We start from the raw sequence: 22,576 nt of genomic DNA, 5'->3' as shown, positions 1-22,576 counted from the left end.
GGGTTTTGTTTTTTTTTTTTTAAATGTATAATCAATGCATCAGAAGAGCTAAACTGGAAAAAGAAGTTACCACATTGTATTTAACTTTCAAACAAGCAAAAGCCTGATTCTTTTCTCATTCTGTACATTGCAAAAATACTGAAGACAATGTGATACTGAGAGATTAATTCAACGAGCCATTTAACAGCGTGCTCAACTGCAAATCAAAGTGACCGCTCAGCTGGGTCAGTGAAATTCTCTGCGTCAGGGCTGCAGCAAAAATCAGGGACAATCTTAGTATCTTCTGTATATGAAACTATCAGTAAGAAATTAAAGTCTCTGGTCTTTAGAGGACTCTTAGAACCGAGTAAATCACAGAGATTGACCAGGAATGTGAGGACAAAGACTGTCAAAGAGATAGGCTGGGACTACATAACACCTTACAAACAAGGAGAGCAATTTCAAAACCAGTATGGTATTTGACTGGCAGCCAATACATTTTCAAAATAAATCAAATGTGCTCCTGTCGTCTCCTTTTCATAAGAAACCTGGCAGCCACATTCTGTGCTAGTTGGAGTTTATGTAAAGTCCCCGGTTCCCTTAACATAGTGAAAACCCAGCTTACGCTACAAGTATTTTCACTGTTCATCTAAACCATACTTGCATCCTCAAACACCACTCCATTTTCCCAGGATTTTTCATCATATTGCATTCATGAAAAAAACCTTTAAAAGGTTTGATTGCACTGATGAAAAAATCTAAAAAACAGTTCACTTGCAGTGCGTGATCTCAGGAACATCATAAATAGATTCATTCTCTATGTATATTTGAATGCTAAACCAGATCTGATCATATTCAGAAACAAAACTAACTGATCATATTAAAATTCTGAATGAATAATTCCTTTCTGAGAATAATTTCACATTAATAATTTTTTAATACGGTAGTATCCTTTTCCAAGCATAGTGCACTAATATTGAGAATTAGTATTTGCTAGAACAGAAAAAATACTTCAGTATTTCAGAGCAGGAATTGGCATCAAGTTGTGGGGAAAGGGACAGGAAAGCAAAGGTATTGCTAATCATTGAAAGGGAGGGAAAAGATGCAGGTATGGTGCAATAAATCTGCCTTTAGAAAACAATGAAACAAACAGCCAAAATAGAAAACAAAGAGCCTTGCCATGATGACACATGATAGTCAGCAGCAACCAAATTTGTGAGTGGGGAAAATAGTTACACTGCTTTATACAAGCTAGCAAAACCAATTACATTAGTTCAATTCGGTTTTAAAAAATCCAGTTATATACAAAAGTCCAGATTCTTAATATCAGACTCTTTAATGTAATTTGGGGAAGATTCTGTTAGAATTCACCAAGACTGATATAGCAGCAGAATTTTAGGCAAGAGAAAAAATTCCATGGGTATAGTGCGTTGTCATAAATGTCTTTGTAAGGGCGAGAAGGCAAACAGCAAGTGACTGCTGGATAAATGCTAGAACCCTTTTTATTTAACATCTTTATTAATAATATCTAAAGGGAGCACACAGCACATATTAACTAAATATGCACAGCACATTAATTAGGAAGTGCTACAAACGTCAGAAAGGACCTAGAGATATTTAAAACCCCAGAGAGGAAAAATGAATTATGTAGGACTCAGACAAATACATGCCATATCCCAGGGAAAGAAGTGGTTAAATTCTGCACTGAACTTGGAGGTCTGGTGGCTCTTGCAATATGTACTGAGGGCAAATGAACTGTGCAGCAATTCCTTCACATAATGCTTTCGTGGTGGCAATGCCAGCTCTTCTCAGTAATGCTTCAAGGAAAGAACGCCACTTCAGCCAGGGTTTATCTAGATAACTGGATGAATTATTATGTTTTTTCCTCTCTAATTCCTATAGCTTACATCTTTCCCCCTTTTTAAACCAGAAGAATCCTCCCCATGATTCCAAATATGAATTCTCAGTAAAAGAGAGAGCACAGTGCAGCCTGATTACTATGTTTTACAAGTTATTTGTCTAAATTATGTGGCCTCTGTATGAATAATTACTCTTTATCATTCAGCTTGCACTCTATAAAGATAACTGAAAGCTAATTAGAAATTGTTCAGAGGTTAGCCAATGCTGTCCTTGATCACTCCTTGCTTTTAAAGTTTGTGCCTGTGCCCATGCTGCATTCCCAAGATGTTTTCATTTACCGTCAGGAAAGCAGGTAGAATTAGATCATGTCTCAGGAGAGGAGTACTGAGAGGATGAGTAAAATCAATGCAAAAAAAGAAAAAAAAATAGGCAGTTAGAGTTTATCTCACAAGTTTAAAAAAAACAAGTTTGGTATTTTAGCATTTTTTAGTATGGAAAGGAAATTGGTACAGTCCTTCCAACATGCTTATGATCAACACCACAATGTGACAGCCGAACACGGTGCTTATCGCTCATTGCTTCTACAGCTCCTTGTTAATTCACTTAAATATTGAAGTTATGTTTGGGAAGCCCCATTCAAACTTGACACGGCCAACTGACTCAGAAACGTCCCCCTGCTTCCATTAACTCTTTTTATATCTTCCTTTCTAAGCCTCATCACTCATGGAAAATGAGCCGCTAGTGGCAGGCTCTGATTTTGACAGGAACGCCACAGGAAAGGTGATTCACACGTAGACAGGGCAGGCAGAGGACTGCTTATGTAGCATTCTCCAAAGCTCTTGTGGATACCCCTGTATGCAATATCACAGTAAACAAGGAAGTTATCAGGGCAAACTCCGCACCATTGGCCTTTTGATACCTGATTGTGCAGCAGCCTTGCCAGCAAGCTTGCTGAATAGGCTTTAAAATATCTTACATGGCTCAGTGGTCTCATAATCCCCATTATACGAGACCTGGAACATCTCTTTTGGAATTCACCTCTGTTTCTCTCAGTGTAAGTCTAGCTGTCTTCAGCCTAAGCAGAACATATTGATCCCATTTGAGTCTACAATACATCTGCTTCAAAGAGGTTTTGCCATTACAGCTTTTATTGGGAGGGAGCTTCACTATAAAGGGCAGCCTGCTGCCTGCCCGGCATTTATCAATACCTATCTTCAGGCAAAATGAGCTCATTAGTAATGAGACCTATGCGGAAGGTCTGGAAACAGGGAAATTGCATAACAAATGACAACCCATAAATTAGAAAGTAAAACATACTATAGCTGTGAGGGACAAATTTGACATGACAGCAATGTCCCTGCCCATGCCCAATGAGTAAAGGAGGTCTGCACCATGTTTGAAGTCTATTGTAGAGAGCAAAGAGTAAGTGTTTCTCTTGCATTTGTCTTGCAGAATTAGCAGTGTGGCTAGAAATTGCTGTTCTGGGAAAAGCTTTACATTTTATGCTCCACATCTTCTTGGGAATTGTTGGCACCTCTTACTAAATCTTATCAGTAGATTTTACTAGCTATCTCCTTCATCACTCCAATTAGCATAGAGAGAAAAGAGCAATTTATCTTTGTCTTCTTTGGGGGCTGAACAAGGTGATAGGAGTGGCAGATAATACTGGATGAGTTATGGGAATTTTTAGACCCATTGTTGCATGCACTATGCCCTGCAGCACAGGTTTTGAGTTCCTGGTGCTCTCAACACATATGTTCTACATATGTCCTGTTATGTTCTACAACACATAACCAGGAGGATGGTAAACACAGATGTGTATTTCAAATAGTGTGAGTGGCCTCTTCAATTTTTTTGGCAGAAACTTACTTACCTCCTTAAGAAGGCAAGACCCAAGCTTTTCGTATCAGACTGTCAGTACTGGATGGGATCAAAGATTCATCCAGCTCTGTATTCTGCATCTGACAGCAGCCCCTAGCAGACAAGAGAGGACAGGAAGGGATCATCTGGAGATACGCTTATAGATGAGTGTGCAGTGGTACTCCCTCCAACATTTCCCCTCTGAACTTCCAGTCAAAAGGTGGCTGTACCTGGACCATAGATTTTAACAGCCCCTGAAGGACTCAGCCTCCATTAGTGTATCTAGTTCATTTTTTCACCTATTATACTTTCAAAAAAACAGGCCCAAGGTTCACTTCTTCCTCACAATCAGCTCACAGGGGAGGGAGAGGCAGCCAGGGGAGGGAGAGGCAGCCAGAACATGCAGCCGCTGCTCCCTGGCCACTTGGCTGTGCGTCTTTCAGAAATTTCTTATGATTGCTGAGATGACACTTGAGAAAGGGGTAAGCAGGACTTCTGTTTTCATCGTGTTTAAAAACAAACTTCCAACACCACCCAAGCAGTCCAGCAGCCTCCAGTTCAGGGAATTGTATCCACTCTTGCAAGTCCTGTGTGAGAGATCAGTACATCAGATGTGAAACAAGTAGTGCTGCAGAGCAGGATTTGATACATGAAAGACCTGGGCTCCTCACAGACTGTCTCTGCTACTGAAAATAAAGCGGAGGCTTTTTCCGAGAGATTAGAAGGTGCTTAAAACAAGTTTTCTGGTCTGCAAATTAGCTGTGCTGGATATGTTGGCATGTTTAATATGTTGCTCAAGGAAAATAAAGTGCTACAATACAAGATAGATAGACAAAGTAGATAATGAGGCCAAAAACGGGAATTCTAAGAATAGTTCTGCACATCTCAGAAAAGCGAAACAGCGAAAGGGGATGTTTCTCTGCACAGTGGCTTGCAGATCTGTAGTACCGGGGGAGGACTGGGTGCTGATTGCTTTGATCTCTGCCAGAGGAGCATCACAGAAAAAGCAATATTCTGCAGGAGTCTGTTACCCACCTCAGAGGGTCCTTTCACACCAATGGGAAGCTCCCAGAGATTGGGATATCTCAAGGCTAAGGAATTAACTCCCCCATTTGCTCATCACTTCTGCTCCCAGGGTAAAATACAGCTTTTTGACCTTGTCTCCTCTAACAATTGCACATAAATTGCCACAAAGCTGCCATGGTGCAGCTCCTTCCCTTTGGGACGGGAGGAGACTCTCCAAGGGCTGCTGTGGTTCATGCCTGGGTGGAAAGCACCCACAAAGTGACCAGTGATCCCCGTAGCCTCATTTACTCGCTCTGATGTCTTATTTAACTGACTCTCCTTCCTTATAAACACAGGACCTCGTTGTTCATTTCACACATGAATGTCTCATTCCAGTCACATCAAATATTCGCCTTAAACTAGCTCAGAGGCCCTTTTCTCAAAACGGTTCTCTCTCAGACAAACATTGTATCAACCAGATGATAACCACCAAAGTAAGCAGAAATGCTCAAAATCTGTTTTCTTTTACAGTCAACTCAATAGCATGTTCCTCAGACATCAGCCTGTGCATTTTTCCCAAGTGCAATATCTGTTGAGTACAGTAATCTCAATTTGAGGTAATTATTCTGACATGAGAGGATATCTCTTGATTTGCATGCGAGAGTAAGTATATTTTCTATCCTGAAAATCCTTTTTTTTTTTTTCCTCTCAGTTTTCTGCTTCTTCCCCTCTCTTCTCCCTGACAGTATGATTGGCACCTACTTCAGAAAGCATCTTCAGCATGTCCTGCTCAAGAACACCAGCGCAGCAGCTGTTTAAAAATCCCACATAGTTTCTGAATCTCTATTCAGAAAATAAAGATAAAATGCATGCTAAAATGTATGTTTAAGTCTTTCTAAATCAGGGTGTTACACTTAATACAGGCCACTGTGCAAAGCCTTGGCTAGTCAGCTTGCTGAATAGGGACCACTCACCTTTTTCCAGTGCTAAAAACATTGGGTTTCTAATCCTGGTTTGTTCTAATGTTGCATAAACAAAGACCTTCCTGTGCCTGGTGAACAAGAACAGTTTTGGTGCATACAGCAACTTCTCTACATTTACAGCTGCAATTCAGCTTGTTTAGATACCCACAAGTTGCATGCGAATAGGTTTGTTCCCGTTACCCTGCTGCATTCTTGTCCCTTCCGTCACTGAATGCTCTCGAACAACTCCCCACATAAAAGGCAAGCTAAAAGGTCACACTGCCTCTTCATTCCGAAAGCACAGCTACTCCATTTCATTTGCTACAAGACAAAACACAGTCCTCTTCACAAGAACTCTTTGCTAAATTGGTATTATTTAGGCCCAGAGAGGGTAAGAAGTGGGGGCATCATCTCACAAACACCAGTACACACAGGTAACCTGACCCTGCAGGCTGGCTGGAGCCTGGGTGCCACGCACCGTGGCTCACGCACCAGTGCCTGGCTTGGGGATCGCAGGGACGTTTTGTAAATTTTAGGAATTACTTCAGGAGAAGGGTACGGAGGGGGTATTCAAAATTCAGAAACATCTACTTTGATGTTGCACGCTTTTCCCCTGTCATTCAAACACATGTTTTTTTGTTTAAGGATGATTAATATATTTTTAATGTTTTTCCTAACTGAAGGGAAGCCTGTGCTATATATTAAAAGAGGCTAGAAAAACACCCCGAAAGCTGAGCTGGCATAAGTGGGTAGCCTGTATGTGATGTTTATTATGATTTTTCCTTAAGATCCTTGTCTCCTCATTTTTCACTGTTTCTTTTTGCATTTGTCACTGCCCTGTCTGAGGCATCTTGTCTTCACTCCCATATTAGTCCAAGTCCCAAGAAGAATTCAACCCAAAACACCCTTTGAGAAAGCTTTAACAAGTACAAAACTGAGCCAAGCTGCACGCAGAGCTTTGCAATACTTACGGACAGCTAACTTTACTGCCACTGCAGTTCAACTTGCCAAAAATCTGGGTTTGATAGTGCAGGTTTCAGGGTGTTTGTCAGGGCCTGGGTTAGGGTACAACCTGGGCCACTCAAGCCCGGCTATGGAAGACCCAGAGCTGCTGCAGGGGAGGAGGAAGATTAACCAGCAGGCACAGGCCGGGGCCCGGTGCTTGCCCCGCAGGGCATCAGTGAGGCCCCGGCACATCTCCGCTCCAGCCGCTCTGCAGGAGCCACTTGCCCCAGCCCCAGCAGGCCAGGGAAAGTACCCGCCTCCCCTCCGCCCGCTGCACATGGAAAAGCCATTTTGGCGTCTAACCCTGAGCCCAGGCAGATAGGGCAATCCTACCAAAGGCAGGGGCATTATTCTCTCTCTCATGATGACATTTCTCAGCATTAATGGGGGCAACCGCAGGTGATGGCTGTGCTTGGCACAAGGGAAAATACACGGCGGAAGAAAAGTTTGTCAGCAAACACTCAAATGTGAACAGTTCCTGGAACTGGATTCACAGCACTTGTTAAACACTGGATCTGGGGGAGGTACCAGGTTTAGCAGCAACAGCTAAATCTGAGCTCAGGCTTAAGGGTGAGGTGAAACGGCTTCTTAAATGTCCAGGAAAAATGACTCCTCCACTGACATGTGACACAAGCTGCAACATTTATCATATAAATAAACAGTAGTCCATGAGGTCTTCAAATTCATTCATTTCTATTCCTATCATTTTCACCTTGCAGATAAGACAAAAAACCTCATTATAGTTTACCTTCCTAAACTTTATGGCTCTGACATATACCGAGAAAGATTGCCTTTGCTGCTGTTAACTACCTGCCAGCACTCTCATTAAGGTTCATTCAGGAATAATCTATTACCAAAAAGGAAAGCTCCAAGTTTCAAGGATGGATTATTTAAATCACAGCATGCCATTCTGCAGCAACAGGAAAATGGCCAATTCCCCCCACTAGCACCTTTCTGAGCTGCTCAGTGGGGAAGAGGCAGCCCATGGGAAGGTGCATTGAATTTCCAGATGGGAAAGTAATGGCAGAAAACTCAGGCCACCACAACTCTGGACAAGTGCAAAAGAGCAATATTTCACTCTAGTACAAAGAGCTGCATATAAAGAATATATATTCTGCACTGACCCTTAAAAACTATCCAGATGGATTATAAGAATAGTTAAAAAAGCATGTGCAACGTAAAATTATTTGCATACGTAGTATTCTTCTTACCTGCATTTATAAAATAGGTATACAGAAATGACTAATATATATTCTTGGAAAAGATAGAGACATAAGCAGAATGCAAAGCACAAGGCTATTCTAAATTACAGGTAATAATGCCTATACCCATTTTTCTTTTCTTTGATTTTAAAAACTTTGCTAGAAACTTACATGGATGCTTACATGGATCAAAATTGAAGAAATATTATAGTTCATATTACTACCCAAGTAACATTGATGGTTCACTTTAAAATATTTCTCATCTAGTTTACTTTTTAAATTGTATTCAAGTATAAATATTTTAGGAAAAGGCAAAAAAATGCTAATGGAATAAGAGGGGAAAAAATCAAGTAATGCTGACTGGCACATAAAAAGTAGGCTTTGTTAATGTTATATTCATTACCTTAGAAAACGTTTTACAGGAAGTGTAGTAAATCCACCACAGATGTGATAAAGATTAAAACCTCTTTTAAAACAAATCTATCCATTTAAAATAACCCAAAAGGCGTGTGCAACATTTCTCAGCAATTCTCCAAATAAATATCTGATGAAACAAACTTTAATATTAAACTGAAGCATTTCATAAATTCTACAAAAACACAGTCCTGTTAATCAAGATGCAAATCACAAAATCCCCGTTTTTTTCCTTAATTTCCAAGAGATATTAAAAAGCACTTAAAAGCTAATTTGAAGTGGCAGCCCAATTGCTCTAGCACTGTGCTACCTACCACAACGACACGCAAAACCTCTTGCAGTGCAACACACAGGAGAATAGAAGCACTGCATTTCCCTTAAAACGCTACTTACATTTGAAAAAAAAAAAAAATTTTGAAACACAAGCACCTAAATTAAGAGTACATTATCTGATATATTTAAGGGAGGAAATGTTACTATTTTATCCACCATGTTTCATTTTGGTTTTTAATAGACCATCTTTAGATGAACCAGGATTAAATATTTGCATTAAGCATACCTATAAATGCCATCGAACAGCTGGGTCCTATCAACCCAAACATCACAAATGGCTTGCAAGATTCTGATTACTACATGCATATTAAATCAGCATTAACATTTTTTCCTAAAGAATATATGACAGTACAGTAGAGTTAAATGAGTGTTTAAAAATAAAGAATTAAACCAGCCACTTCATCATAATAACATGTTGTATTTCATTCTCCTGTAATGAGTGTCCCCATCCTGCAATTTTCATTTAGGATTTCTACCATTCTCCCATATATTTAATCAATGTTTTAAAGCAGTTGAATTAAAAGGGATATTTAGATCAACAATGGACACCGAGAAGAAAAATAATCACTTCTTCTACATGTGAAAATATTTTGGTATTGCTTTGTAAGACATGGTATGACCTGATCGTTACATACTACTCCCACACATGAGGGCTATAAGAGAATAGAAAAAAAGTTGAAATGGTGCAGCTGAAGAGGAAAAACAGCCTTGGGACCCAAACCTGCAAACATTTTTTCCCATGATTAACTGCTCTGCCGTGAGGAATCTCATTTGAATCATTAAGAGTACTCAAAGTACTAAAGTTAAATACATACATAAGTATTTACAGGCTTGGACTTTGATATGACCTCAGGAAGCAGCAGAGAAACTCTGTCCCCATTTTTCTTTGTCCTCAGCTGAGCTAATTTCCATCACCGACAGGAAGGATTTCTTCAGGAAGAAGACCAGTCATCGGATGGCAGCTTCCCCTGGCTACACAGAATTTTAGTTCAGATTTTTAATTTGAAGAAAAAGTTATCTCTCTCCCAACAAAAGCAGTATAAAGAGAACACATGTGCAGATAGCAGCCCATAAACCAACTATATATAACGTGAAATATTTGCATATCTTCTTATGTTAGCTTGGCAAGAATTAAATTTGCTACTCATGAATATTGCTGACATTCCAAGTTCATGCCAAGAAATGTATTTACTACCACACACTGCCATCTTTTATATAACATATGTGTGTGTTTATATGCATACACATATATGCATACAGTCAAAAAGAGCTGTGCCATAAATAATAATAATAAATCAAATGAAAATAATATTTAACCCCCACACACCAAACTCACTAATAAACACAAGCAATGTATAGACAAAACCTATGCTTGACTTTCATCATGATGTAATTGCTATTTCAGATCAAACTGAGAAAATTAACATGCTAGCCAAACTAACATGAAGTAGGCTAATTTGGCCAAAACACTCAATGTCTCACTTTCTTTCTGCAATAAAAATATTACTGAAAAATTCCAATTATGTAAATAGGGTAAGAATAAATACAGCGTTAAAAATATAATTCATTTCCAGTGGAAGAGGAATATATAAGGGTATGAACCCTGCTTCTTAATCAGGCTAATTCTCTGCTGAAAAAAAGAGTGCACAGATTGGGGTATGCCAAAAAGAACACAAGCAATCCAAATACAGCACCATGTGTTAGAAAGAAAACGTAACTTTTTTCTTAAGAAAAAGCAATGCAGTAAGTATATAGACTTCAGTGCTTAAGAAATTTTCCCCATGGATGGCATACATAATTTGATATATTATATGTATTTCCTTGTACATTTCCTCCAAATTCCTGTACTCAAATTAAGTCAGTTGTAATACGCCATTTCTCAATGGGAGCTTTAACATACATCAGATCTTTCACTCATCTGTGACTATGCTATTTTCTCACAGAAATAACCAAACTTGCTTCCAATTAATCCCCTGATGTCCCATGTCTACAAAAGAACAAGGCACCAGCCTAAGTGGAGCCTGCAGCATGACAGTCATGGTACAGACTTGGACAAAGCACAATCCTTGTGCCCATGGGGTTGTTGCAATATATTTGTGTTCTCTGCTGCTCAGAAAGTGGGCTGTGCTCAGCACTGAGCAAAAGAGCCACAATTTACCTTTCACGCCTGCATCAGGACTTAAGAGGACTGTATACCCAGATGCCAGGTGGTGTGCTGGGCGGGTACCAGATCTCCTGATACAACACTGTTGGGCCCTGGCACTTGTTTTGTTCCAAGAAAAAGGTCATCTCCTTGGCTAACGGGGTTCCCACCTGCTGAAACAGTCCCCAGAGTCTCTAGTATCACTTGGTATGCTTTAGAGCAGCTAAAACAACCAATCCAGACCCCCAAAGCAGTTATGAGCAGAGGCATGCAGACATGGTAGACATACACTATTTGTGGACCCGTATTGACTTGGTTCTTCCAAGTCAAGCATGGCTCACCTGTAACTGAGCCTGTACCCCTGCAGGAACTGCAGTGACTCTTAAGGGTCACATCATGGCAACTAGCTGAAAGATGAGTATGCTCCCCACTTCACAAATTTCTCTGGCCAATGTCAAATATTTATGTAGTCCAAGACCACAGCAATTATACAAATTACTTTAAAGTTCACCATAAAAAAAAGAAAATCAAAACATTTGGATCAATACACAAAATTCCGCAGAGAGCACCCTCAGGATTTCTACTAGTGAGATAGAGCAAAAAGCCCATAAAATGTAGACAGCTGGTAATAACATCATGGCAAGGAAGCTTCTACATACAGCTTAGAAGCTCCAGTACCTTTCAATTTGAAAACACTTAAGCAAACTACATAAACTGAGTGCAAATCATTAATCAAGAATTTACCTTCTCAATAAGAAAAACAACTTAAAGAGAGATTAAAATATCCAGGTTTAGAATTTGTTTGCATAAGAAAGGTGCATCCTAATTTTTGTAACATATAGTGTTAATAGTATATATTCAAATGAGCCTCTATAGTCTGTCCTGCTACTTTGTTTCTTGAATCAGCAGAAACAGGGGCCTGGATGTCAGCAGTTCTGAGAAAACGCAGCTCCCTTTCCCTTCGGTCAGAGGTGTGCAAAGCTCGGGCACTCCAAGGGGGTCTCCACAGGGCAGGGCTGCCCCTTGCCCTGGCAAGAGGCGGTGGCTCTTGCTCTGGCATAGCTGCCACCCCTGCACACTGAGCTCTCTTCCTCATCTGAAGGCCTCTGAATTTGACCTAGTTTTAATTTAAGTTGGAAAATCAGAACCACTTAATAATATGTTAAAGCCAGCACTAGGCCAGGGAACTATTGGTTCCTGTCTACCTTTCCAGGTACAAGCCAACTACAACTTCAGGAACAAAATGGACATTACCCACAACACTCTTGTGATGTTACTAAACAAAAGATCAATAAGTGGAGCAACCAGTAATTCCTATAGTAGGAATGCCAAAAAACAGCATTCTAACAAAGAGTTCATAAAAAGCATCCATCTATTTAATAAGAAAAATCCATTGTGGATTTTTTTAACTTTGAAGTTAATTTATCAGCTCCTGAGAGGTATTAGGATTCTATTTTGTGATCCTCCTCAGGCATAAGGTTGCCCAGGAGGTAGTTTAAGCAGACAGTGGAGAAGCTTTATCCAATGCTTTGGAGTCCTTGTGATCTCTGGAGACACCAAGTGTCACTCAAGCCCCATTGACCTTTGCAGCAGGATCTTTGCAGGGAAAGGGATGTGCCCCCTCCCTGATGCCATGAGCATCCCCCAAGCACAGCCAGGGCTGGCTGCCAAGGTGGGCAGAGGGGCTGAAGAGCAACGGCCCTGCAGAGGGCCACAGCAGAGGCATCAGGAACCGGTCACCTCCCTCCCTTGCTCCAGGCTTACACCCTTCCAGGAGCTCTCCACCTTTCACAAGCCACAGGAATATAAACCAAGACGTGTATTATACCAGATTTGGGAACAGAGGAATCCCTACCCAGAATCCATCCAGAGGTGATTTCTTCCCTGCACTGTGCCTGCCAGCAATGGGTACCAGTGCCGCAGGAGGGGATGCACAAGGGCTGTAGCAAGCAGCTATAGAGCAATCGTCTTTTAAGAACAAATTCTTCCAAACCCTTCATCTATGATCTGAACGTCTGTACTTACATCTGTTCTAAGTGCATTTGGCTATATTTTAATATATGTAATATTTTAATTGTAATAGCTGTCTATGAGATGTGCTTTTTGTATAAATAAGTTTCAGACAAGGCCTGATCATTTGGGGGATTTAATTAGTAACTACCTGGAAATTCTTACTTGAAAACTGACAAACTTAATGACTGCATAGGTGACTGTCACCAGCGGGGTTGCTAGAGAGTCACCAAAATCATGAAACTTGGAAAAAAGGAGAAGAAACTTTCCCCCCTCAGTTTCAAGTAGACAAATGACATGGGCGAGTGTGCCCTTAAACAAAGAAATGAAACAAAACAAAGAACAACAACAACAACGGGTTACTGATTAAATAACGAGCTATTGCCTGGAACAGCAAAAACACATAAACAAGTACAAAGTGACTGAGGGAGATAAAATGAGGAGAGAAAAGGTTTCAGCAAAGACCAAAAGCCTCTCCAGAGCACGAGCGGTGAGCAGTAAGCTCAGCCCACGTCACCAGTATGGTTGGCACCAGTTACTACTGAGGCCATTAATTACCAAAACATTTTGAATGTTTTTTAGCGCTGACCCCAGCTCCTTCCATCTCCTGAAGTGAATTTCTCTTTTTTCGTGTCATGGGTTTGTTTTGGCTTTTTTTTAAGTAGCAACACAAAGTAAAGGGGTGGAAGAGGTTGATATGTTGATGGCATTAGTTTTTGATCTCTTGCTTCAAACAGAAGATGCACACCCAGCTATCAAAATAAAGTGAACATTGTTTAACGCTACTCACCTGACTTTCCCTCACCTTTTACCTTGCATAGTCATACAGATCTGAGCCAACAGGATATAAAATGTTACCCAACCAGAACTATCCACAATGCAGATATTTGATACCCACATTGCCTCTTCTTGTTTGTGCAGTCTTTTATAAATGTCCTTTTTTTTTGAGTCCTTTCTGTAATATTTAAGTCATTTTCAAAAGAATAACAACCTCCCATGTAATGCACAGTGTCAGAAAGGGAAAGCCATTTTTCCAGGACAGCTTGCCCTCTGTCAGAAAACAGCAGTCTACGGTGGGTCCCAAAGCAGGTTGCAGAAATGTTATGTACAGCTAGGAAACCCTTCCCTGTTAAGCAAAAATAATTGCAGTGAAAGGTATCATCATCAGCATTATATGCAGCATTCTTTTAAATGGCATAGTTATAATAGGGATATGTAATTAGGAGCTTCCACACAGTGCTATTTTAATATCATCCAACCAGCAACATGTCAATGTATATATTATTCATAAGGATTCCAAACTTTTAGATATCTCTAACTGGGAAAACAAACACCACCCCCACCCCCCGCTCACTCCAAACCTCCCATTTCCTATTCCTGCAACACAATAAAAATGCCTGCAAAAGTTTTTGGACAGTCTCCTATCTTTTCTCCTGTTTGAGGAGAAAAGTAAATGTTCCTCAGATTCCTTATAACAGAGAGAGGTTTAAAATAGTTTCTAAAACATTTTATAGCATCTTAAAATATTCTCTTTTATCTTTTATATTTTTCTTACAGTGTCTGTAGATTATGGGCTGAGTTTAAAAAACCCTTGGGTGCTACTTTTGGAGTTGAGTGTATGCATATGGTGCACACATTTCCAACTAAGTGATGACTTCCATGAGACGTAGTACTATATGTGGGTGGGATGCTGGCAAGTAACAGATTTTAATGTACAATTCAAATAAGGGCATGAAAATCCAAGTTTTGCAATAAAAGAAACATGTTGAAATTCAATGGGAGAAATTTAAAGTTATTTATTCTCTGCCTTCAAAAGAGCTGGGATTTTTGGTTGTGTCCTGAGGCTGTACAAAATGGCTACATGGAAAATCTGTCTCCAACCAAATCTGCCCAGGACTGCAGGCATTAGGCTGGTTTTGTGATGTCATCTAGAGTATTGTTTCACATAAAATATGGAATTGATTGCATTTTGCTAAGTGAAGTAGAAACAAACAGTTTTCTCATGCTCAGTTGTAATTGCTTCAAAATTAGGGCTAATACATCTTTCTGCCCCCAACAGAAACCTCCTTACCTATAAGAGACTTCGGCAGCCTCAGACAAGGTGTGCTGATACCATGATGCCACATAAGAAGCGGGCTCTCAAAGTCAGCCAGGCAATAGCCGTGGCTGCATTAGGATGCGGATAGTGTGGTCTTTCAAGCTGGAGTAGCAACACTATAAAAATTCTTTGCCTGAGGCACTAGCATAATTAGGGATGGCTCTGATCATTAGTGCTGGAGAAGCAGTTATATTGTTTTGCAATTTACCCAGTACCAGCAAAATCCTCAGCTCTGTACAGTACATTGTTCACATTTATTTCCTTCCCCAAGGAAAGTATAGATTGACCACACCACGAAATGTACTGTGACTGGGACATTGTGTCCCAAATGTGTTATAACATGCTCTGCTCCTTGTTGTGTAGACACTGTTACTGAACTGTGTTATAGCCCAATATTAATAAAATATTTTTAGGTCTTTAAATGTGCTGACAGCATAGTACATAACAGATAACCACTAGATTCTTGAAAGTCTAACATCAAATTTGTACAGATCCAAGTGATTTACCAACAGAAGTCTTAAAGGAAGGATTTGTTATAAAGACAGTTCCTGAAGAAAGAAAAAGTAGGTGTCTGTTTACTACTAAAATGGGAAGATGTTCTCGCAAATGGGGTGGGTGGGTGGTGACAGCACAAGCCATAGGAACATAAGTGGGAGAAAGATGAAAAGTTTGGGGGATGTGGTATCAGGAAAGAGCAAGAGGTTATGTAAAACTAATGAGACATGCAGAGCCCTAAAACCACATGCTATTACCCAGGGATCAAATCCCACAAACATCCCATGAAATTTAAGAAAATCATTTTTTCTCATCAGATCTAAGACACACAATATAGTAGGAAAATAGCGTCTCTCTTTTTTTTTTTTTTTTTTTTTTTTTTTTTTTTTTAAGCTTGGCACATCATCAAAGCCTCCTGTGAAGTCAAAGAAAAGCACCTCCACCCTGAACTGAGGCTTCTGCACGGGGAAAGAAAACATGTTCCCTTCACTGGCTATTTCTACCAATGACAGCAGAAAGTAGGTGGGAGATGCACGGAGCTGTCAGCTCTTCCCATTCCACCTTAATGAAGCTGGAAGTCAGCCAGGACACTACTTTTACAAAAACACCATCAAAACCTGCAGTGATCCAGTCCATTCTTCGCAAAGATGGCACCTTTGGAAGCCCACCACTACCCTAAGCACTAATTCACCCCTGACTCGGAAGGGTTCTACCTCCCAGCGACGCACCCACTCCCCGACGCGCCCGGGCCTCAGTGGCTTTCCAGACAACTGCCGAGGCCTCGCCCTTGCCTGCGAGCTGACGGCTCCCAGGCCAATGGGGAATGGCTGCAGACTTGAAAGACACGCTGCTTAAAAGGCTCTCTCATGTTTCAGCTGACCATGTGTTTTCTCTTAGTACCCTGTGAGTTCAAATACCTCTGTATAACAGAAGTCAGACTGAAAAGGCATTGTGCATAAAATAATTCTTATCCACATTGGTACGAGCCTTTGTGCTTTTAAAAAGCGTGTATGAGTAGGCAAGGTACTATTCACGCTACTTGGTGCGTAGATTGCATCTTGTTCAAATTCAGTGATTAAAAAAAAATGGTTTGTAAAGGTTTTCTTTTAAACCTGATCTGTAGCAGCGCAGAAATATTTAACAACATCCACATCATTCATAGGTAACTATCTTTTGAGAAAGACCAGATTTCTCTCTCTTCACATGTAACACTGCTAACTTGAGCGCATGTGCCAACCGCAGGATCAAGACCTTGGTAATGACACACTTTACAACAGCATCCTACTAAATCCTAAAGCCAATCCAAAATCACACAGCTGTTTTCTTGAAGAAAAATAAAAAACAAAATTCTAGTAGAAGTTCTTTGTATTGAAGGATGCAAGTCCACCGGCGGCAAGAAATCAGAAATGCACCAACAAGGTGTCTGGTGAACACACCACAGTTTGGAAAAAGTGTCTGTTACCTCTGATTTTTATTACTTATTTAAAGGTACTGGTTTTACAGTTTATTCAAGGCACTGGGAATGCCACTAAATGTATAATCACTGAAATAAAACTTCCAGACAGAATGAGTAGTCACTGTCGCAAAATAAGGTGGCAGTGATTCAACACAGAAACTGGGACTTCTTGAGGACAACAGCTTAAGAAAGAATTTTGATTAATTCGAGAGGCTCATATTTTACTACACTTTGCTTTCTACCAGGTTATTCATTGTCCATGAGCAAACATTTCAGCAGCACTCTTCAAAGTCTTTGCATTTATACTGCAAACTCTGGCACTTGTTCGTAGACATTATTTAAGACAATGTGATGGACTCTGCATATTTGATCTCACCATCTACTTACCAGGCTAAGCCCATTGCTCACTAGTTGGCATGGGAGTTAGGAAGCAGCTGAGAGGTGTCTTGATTGATGATTTTGTGTACTAACACATGGAAAAAAATAATCTCTTGGTGGTGCCTTTCCAGCCTTACAGATACATAGTCTAAAGTTAAATGTAGACAGACACACACACACACACATACCCTCTCTCTTTTACTTTCCCCCTTGGCTCCCTCAGCCTGGGGCAGCGCTGCAGGTTTGCTTTCAAGACCCAGGAGAGCCTTTTGGGGCAGGGCCCATTGTGCAGCGCTGTCCTTGCTCCATGGCTGCCACGTCCTCTCCCCTGAAGCCCCAGTGTTTACCACTCCCATTTACTCTCTTTTTTTTCTAATAAGAACATTGCATAATAAGGATAGGATTGCCCACACTGCCCACTGACTACTCCAAACTCCTTCAGACCCGCACTTAAATTAATGTCATGTCAGGCATTAGGGATTTAGCCAGTCATCTGCACAGGTCAGAAATAACTCCTCTCCTCTCCTGCCTCCCTGCCCCTGCTCAAGAGCTAAAGTCCAAAAACCAGAGAGGTCAGGGATGTGTTTTGAGGCAGCACATATAATGCTCTCTTAGGCTACCGGGAATCCTTTCCCCAAAGCAGGTCAGCAGGGCTGGGAGAGCTTCATCTTCTCCTGCACCATGGGGCACTTTGTCACTGCATCCACCTGAGCAAACCATACCACAGCAGCTCACATCTACCAACAAAGTCGCGGAAGGAAGCACTGGGGGTTTCCTATTCTCTACCTGCAGTTTAATTTCTTACTTTCCCCTAATCAGCTTGTGTGGAGCACCTCACTGCTACAATATTATTCTGAGTACTTCACTTATTCTCCGGGTTCTGCTGTGCAGGCTGCTCTTCACAGTCCAGGAGATGCAGACTGCATGACCTGGTGCTCTCCTATGAGTTTTAGGAAACTCCAAATGCTTGTAAAACCCACGTTAATGCAGTGCATCCCATTGTCATGAAAACTTTTATCATTACAAAAAAATTCCAGTGTCATGAGAGCATTTACGGTAATCATTTCTTTGTCAGAATGGTGTTTTACAAAAGCCTTTTTCATTTGATAAAAATCAACCTGCTTTGTTAAGTGAAATGTTCCCAAGTAAAGGCAAGTCTAATTCAAGAACAGCAAATAGGACTACCTTGTATTGCTTGTATTTGAGCCAGAAACAATTAGTTACAAGATGCTTATTAATGTATACCTTTACTATTATGTTGACTCAGCCTTCCATGTGTTTCTTTTCTTTATGCCCCACTTTATGCTATCCATCCTCTCTGTTCACGCAGAAATCTGAGACTGACAGCCTTTAAGAAGTGTGTTAGCTGGAAGAGCTAGAGTTATATTCCAGATTTCTTGTATTAAATTCCCTTAGCCTGCTGATGTCTTCTATTCTCAGGGAAGACACAGGCGGCATCACTGGGCAAGGCTTCAAAATGATTAGGGACACGGATTAGACACTACTGGACTAGTCAGGGTGATGATTTTCTTTGCTTAAGAAGAGCTACAAGACTCCTGCTTCAGTTCTCATTCGCAGTTTTTTCTGGAGCACAACATGTTCTGTGTTGCTATGGTTTATGAACACATTAGGGAAATTAAATAAGTACCTAATCCAAGCACCACTCAGTTAATTAATACTGTGCTGTTAACAGGGTTATAACTGCATGCATTTCATGAGAATTAACAAGATTTGTTTGCATTAACACGGTCTTACATCTCCCAGGTGACAGCAGGCACCATGCAATGGGGATTTATGCTCTGCTCTGGCCGCTGTCACCAGTGCCCAGAGAGGCTGGGCAGGGACCACGGTGCTGGTGCACAGCAGCTCTGATCCCCACCCATCACCTCCAGCACCTGCTGAGGAAGGGCACAGCTTGCTCCCTGCTGTTGCAGCTGACTGTACTTCGCATGGGGGAATTACTGATGGCTTGGCAAAGAGAGAGGGGAGATGACCCTCTCTGGCCTACTGATTAAATGGACTAGAACTGAACTTGCAACAAAAATAAACACAGCAAGTACACAAATCAGCAACACTTGCGTGACTTTATGAAGACAAAAATCAAATTACTTCAAGATGATCCTTACAATTACGTTAGCAAGTTCAATAGAGCATCAAAGATGACAGCTGTAGCTTTCTGCGGTGAGGAGCCCGCAGAAGGCAGTGACAGAGCTTCTCTGGGCTTCAGCAGTGACAGGGCTGAGCCCCTCTTCCCTCTCATTCCTCAGCCATTACTCACACAAGTACCGTGAAGATTTTCATTAAACAGTATTGGGGGAAAAAAGTTAGGATAGAAACGGTAGACCTGCTTTGTGTTTGGCACTGGTTAGGTGAGGCTTCTACTATTTTCAGTTCGCAATTTCCTCCATTTGCTCCTCTTCGGTTGCCTGTCTCGCCAGCTTTGCACAGTCCTACATCTAGAGAGGAGATGCACCCATGCTCCTGCTGGCCCACTGCCAACAGCAATGCCCGGAGCCTCAGCGATGGGCCCAGGGCGCTGACAGTAAAACTGTGGGCATAACTCTGCCATAACAGATGGGTTTTGCTGTCTGTCTGTCTGCCTACATGGCTAGTCATTATTAAAAGAAATGATCTGGCTTGCCTTTATGAATCTCAACTGTAACAATATTTTGCTTTAAATCATTTATGTCCAAACACTTGATTTTCCTCCATTATTAACAGTGAAGTTTATCCATTTTCAGGAGCAAGGAGGAGAGTAGGACCCACGACATTTTATAGATGAACACTACACCAAATATATGGTTTATAGACTTGAAAGATCAGTACTGTGCACTTGATGTGGACTACGTGAGATTTAGTGAAATTACACAGGCCACATTATGGGGCAAATTTCTGTAGGTCTAAGACAAGATCCACATATTCTGCTAGTTTTCTCATTTGCAAACATCTGTAGCAGAACATGCTGATCTTCCACTAAAAAGAACACACAAATGGAGTCAGTTCCATTTGTTTTCCATATATGGGAAGAACTGACTCCAAGTGGGACTGAAGATGCTTTTCAGATAAGAAGTGGTAAAATAAAATCACAAGAGATCACAGAAAATGATGTTGTTATTCCCTTCCTGCAGCATTCATCTAATTTTATGTTTCACATTGGGGCAGTTTGGCCTTCTTATAAGACCAGAAAGACAGCAGACAAACAGCAGTTGAGCGGTGGTTAGACTGCACTCATGTAACCCAGCAATCATAATTCAAGGGAGAAAATTATTTCCTGTCAGAAATATAGACTGAAACTGCCAAGAAAATCTCTCCAAAGCTGCAAACTTCTCACCATTCACCCATTAGACTTGTGATGAGGAGAAAAATCAAAATTGCACCACTTAGTAAACCATGGATAGAATATCACACAGGGAGGAAGAAAAGAAGACACAGCCATGGAGTCAGCTTGAGTTCTACTCAATACTTTGTTTTGAAATCACATTTCTAAAAAATCAGAGAAGTAGGTAAAAATACAATTACATTTACAGATTACCCACTGTGACATTTTTTTCCCCAACAACAGGCAAGATTTTGTATTAGCTACAAAGCCATGTCTTAACAATCTTGTGGATTCGCTTGGCTCTCCATTCTTGGTGGCAGAACTATCATGTGTGATGAACACCGTGTTGGCTTTAGGACATGAAGTGCAACCGAGAGGGAAGCCAATCTGGAAGCAAGTGCCTGGATAACGTCTCGAACCTCCCCACCTGCATTCTGGTTTTCATAAAGTTTACACCATAATTAGAGTCTTTTCAAGTTAAAATAACCAAGAAAGGAAATTTTGAGATGTGGCTTTCCTTGAGCTTTCTCAAAAGTATTTTCCCAACTATAGTGAACTTTCCTCCCCAGTATAGCGTGTTCTGCTCCTTTAGCACCAACAGTAGGAAAAGGGAAAAAAATCCTGCACAGTGTGATTACCTCATTAAGCCACTTGTAACCTGTAACCTTCTTCGTTTATTTTCATCTGGTTTGTTTTGTTGTTTGGCACTTTTTTTTTTTTTAACAGTTTCAACTGCCGAGCCCAAAGGACATCCATGTTAGAAATGGATGGCTGGTTCATAGCAACATGAGTTCATGTAGCATCAGAGACTTTCAGATGTGAAACCCTTGTCCAGTTTTTACACACTGGTGGCTGCAGCAGATAAAGCATCATAACTAATGCATTATCCAATGTATTATTTCAGCATCCCAGAGGAAAATGGACTGGAAATTCAATTATCTATTGCCACAAGTCACTTTGTTACACCATAAAAACAAACCCCAACGCAGATTGATTTTTTTTTTCCATAGAGCTCCAAAACAAAAAACTTATCAAGAAATGAGAAACACAGTAAGAGCTGAATCTAACTATAAATTTTGACATATCTCCACTAATAATGATTAATGACTAAGAAAAAGAAAAGGGAGGCTGCATGCACAAATGCCAACCTGAACTGACACTAAGACATACAGCTATTTTAAGTATTTTCCCTTCTAATTACATATTTCTTACTACTGTAAAATAGTCAACATACAAAACCAGGTTGGCTCTATTGCCTGTCTCAAAAACAGCAGGCAGTCAAATAAGCTCTAAAAAGCTAATTCAAATGCCACAAGTAAAACAGCACTGCTGTTTCTTCCATAGAAAATCCAAATAAAGCTCATTTACTTCTTTTGTGAGTGTAAGACAAAGGTATTACACCACAGCAAAGTTTTTCTACAGTAATACATGAACAAGCAGACTGAATGCCCAAACCTGCAGTCCCTACTACAGATTTTTAAATTCCATTTCCATGGGACCACAACTCATTTGACTGCTGGAGAGGGCTGTGGCTACACCAACTCAGGCTTGTTCACCATTACAAGAGTGATCTCCAAAACAGAACGTATAGCTCAAGAGTGTGCTAGCAAATAGCATTCAGGGTATGCCACTTTGTTCACTACTTTCCAAGGATGAAAATTAATTTTCTGGGGCAGAATGGCTCTTTTTAAGACAATTTACAGCTAATGCATGGCCATTCACAATCTACATGACCTTGGTTTCACTGTTCAAGTACAAAAAATGTAAGTTTTAGTATTTCCCTGTTCCACTGACAGGTGTAAATGAGAGGGTTTGTGTGCCAGAGAGCATATTTGGACAGAACTATGCACGCAGCAGTAAAGGCTGCTGGAGCTCCGTGGGTCCACATAGCAGTGGTGTTATATCAGCACCATGACAGCAGCAGGAGGCTGAATGCTTGTGGTAGAAAACATACCAATGTTATTAGCATGACACCAGCATGATGTCCCACACTGTACCCCATCCTGGTCCTGTGCTGGTTTACCTTTGCCCTCCCAGCCCAGCTCCCAGGGCAGGAC

Source organism: Egretta garzetta, unplaced genomic scaffold (assembly GCF_000687185.1).
Source record: "Egretta garzetta isolate BGI_Z169 unplaced genomic scaffold, ASM68718v1 scaffold215, whole genome shotgun sequence".
NCBI lineage: Eukaryota > Metazoa > Chordata > Aves > Pelecaniformes > Ardeidae > Egretta > Egretta garzetta.
The sequence above is the reverse complement of the archived record's forward strand: the minus strand, read 5'-3'. Positions refer to the sequence as shown.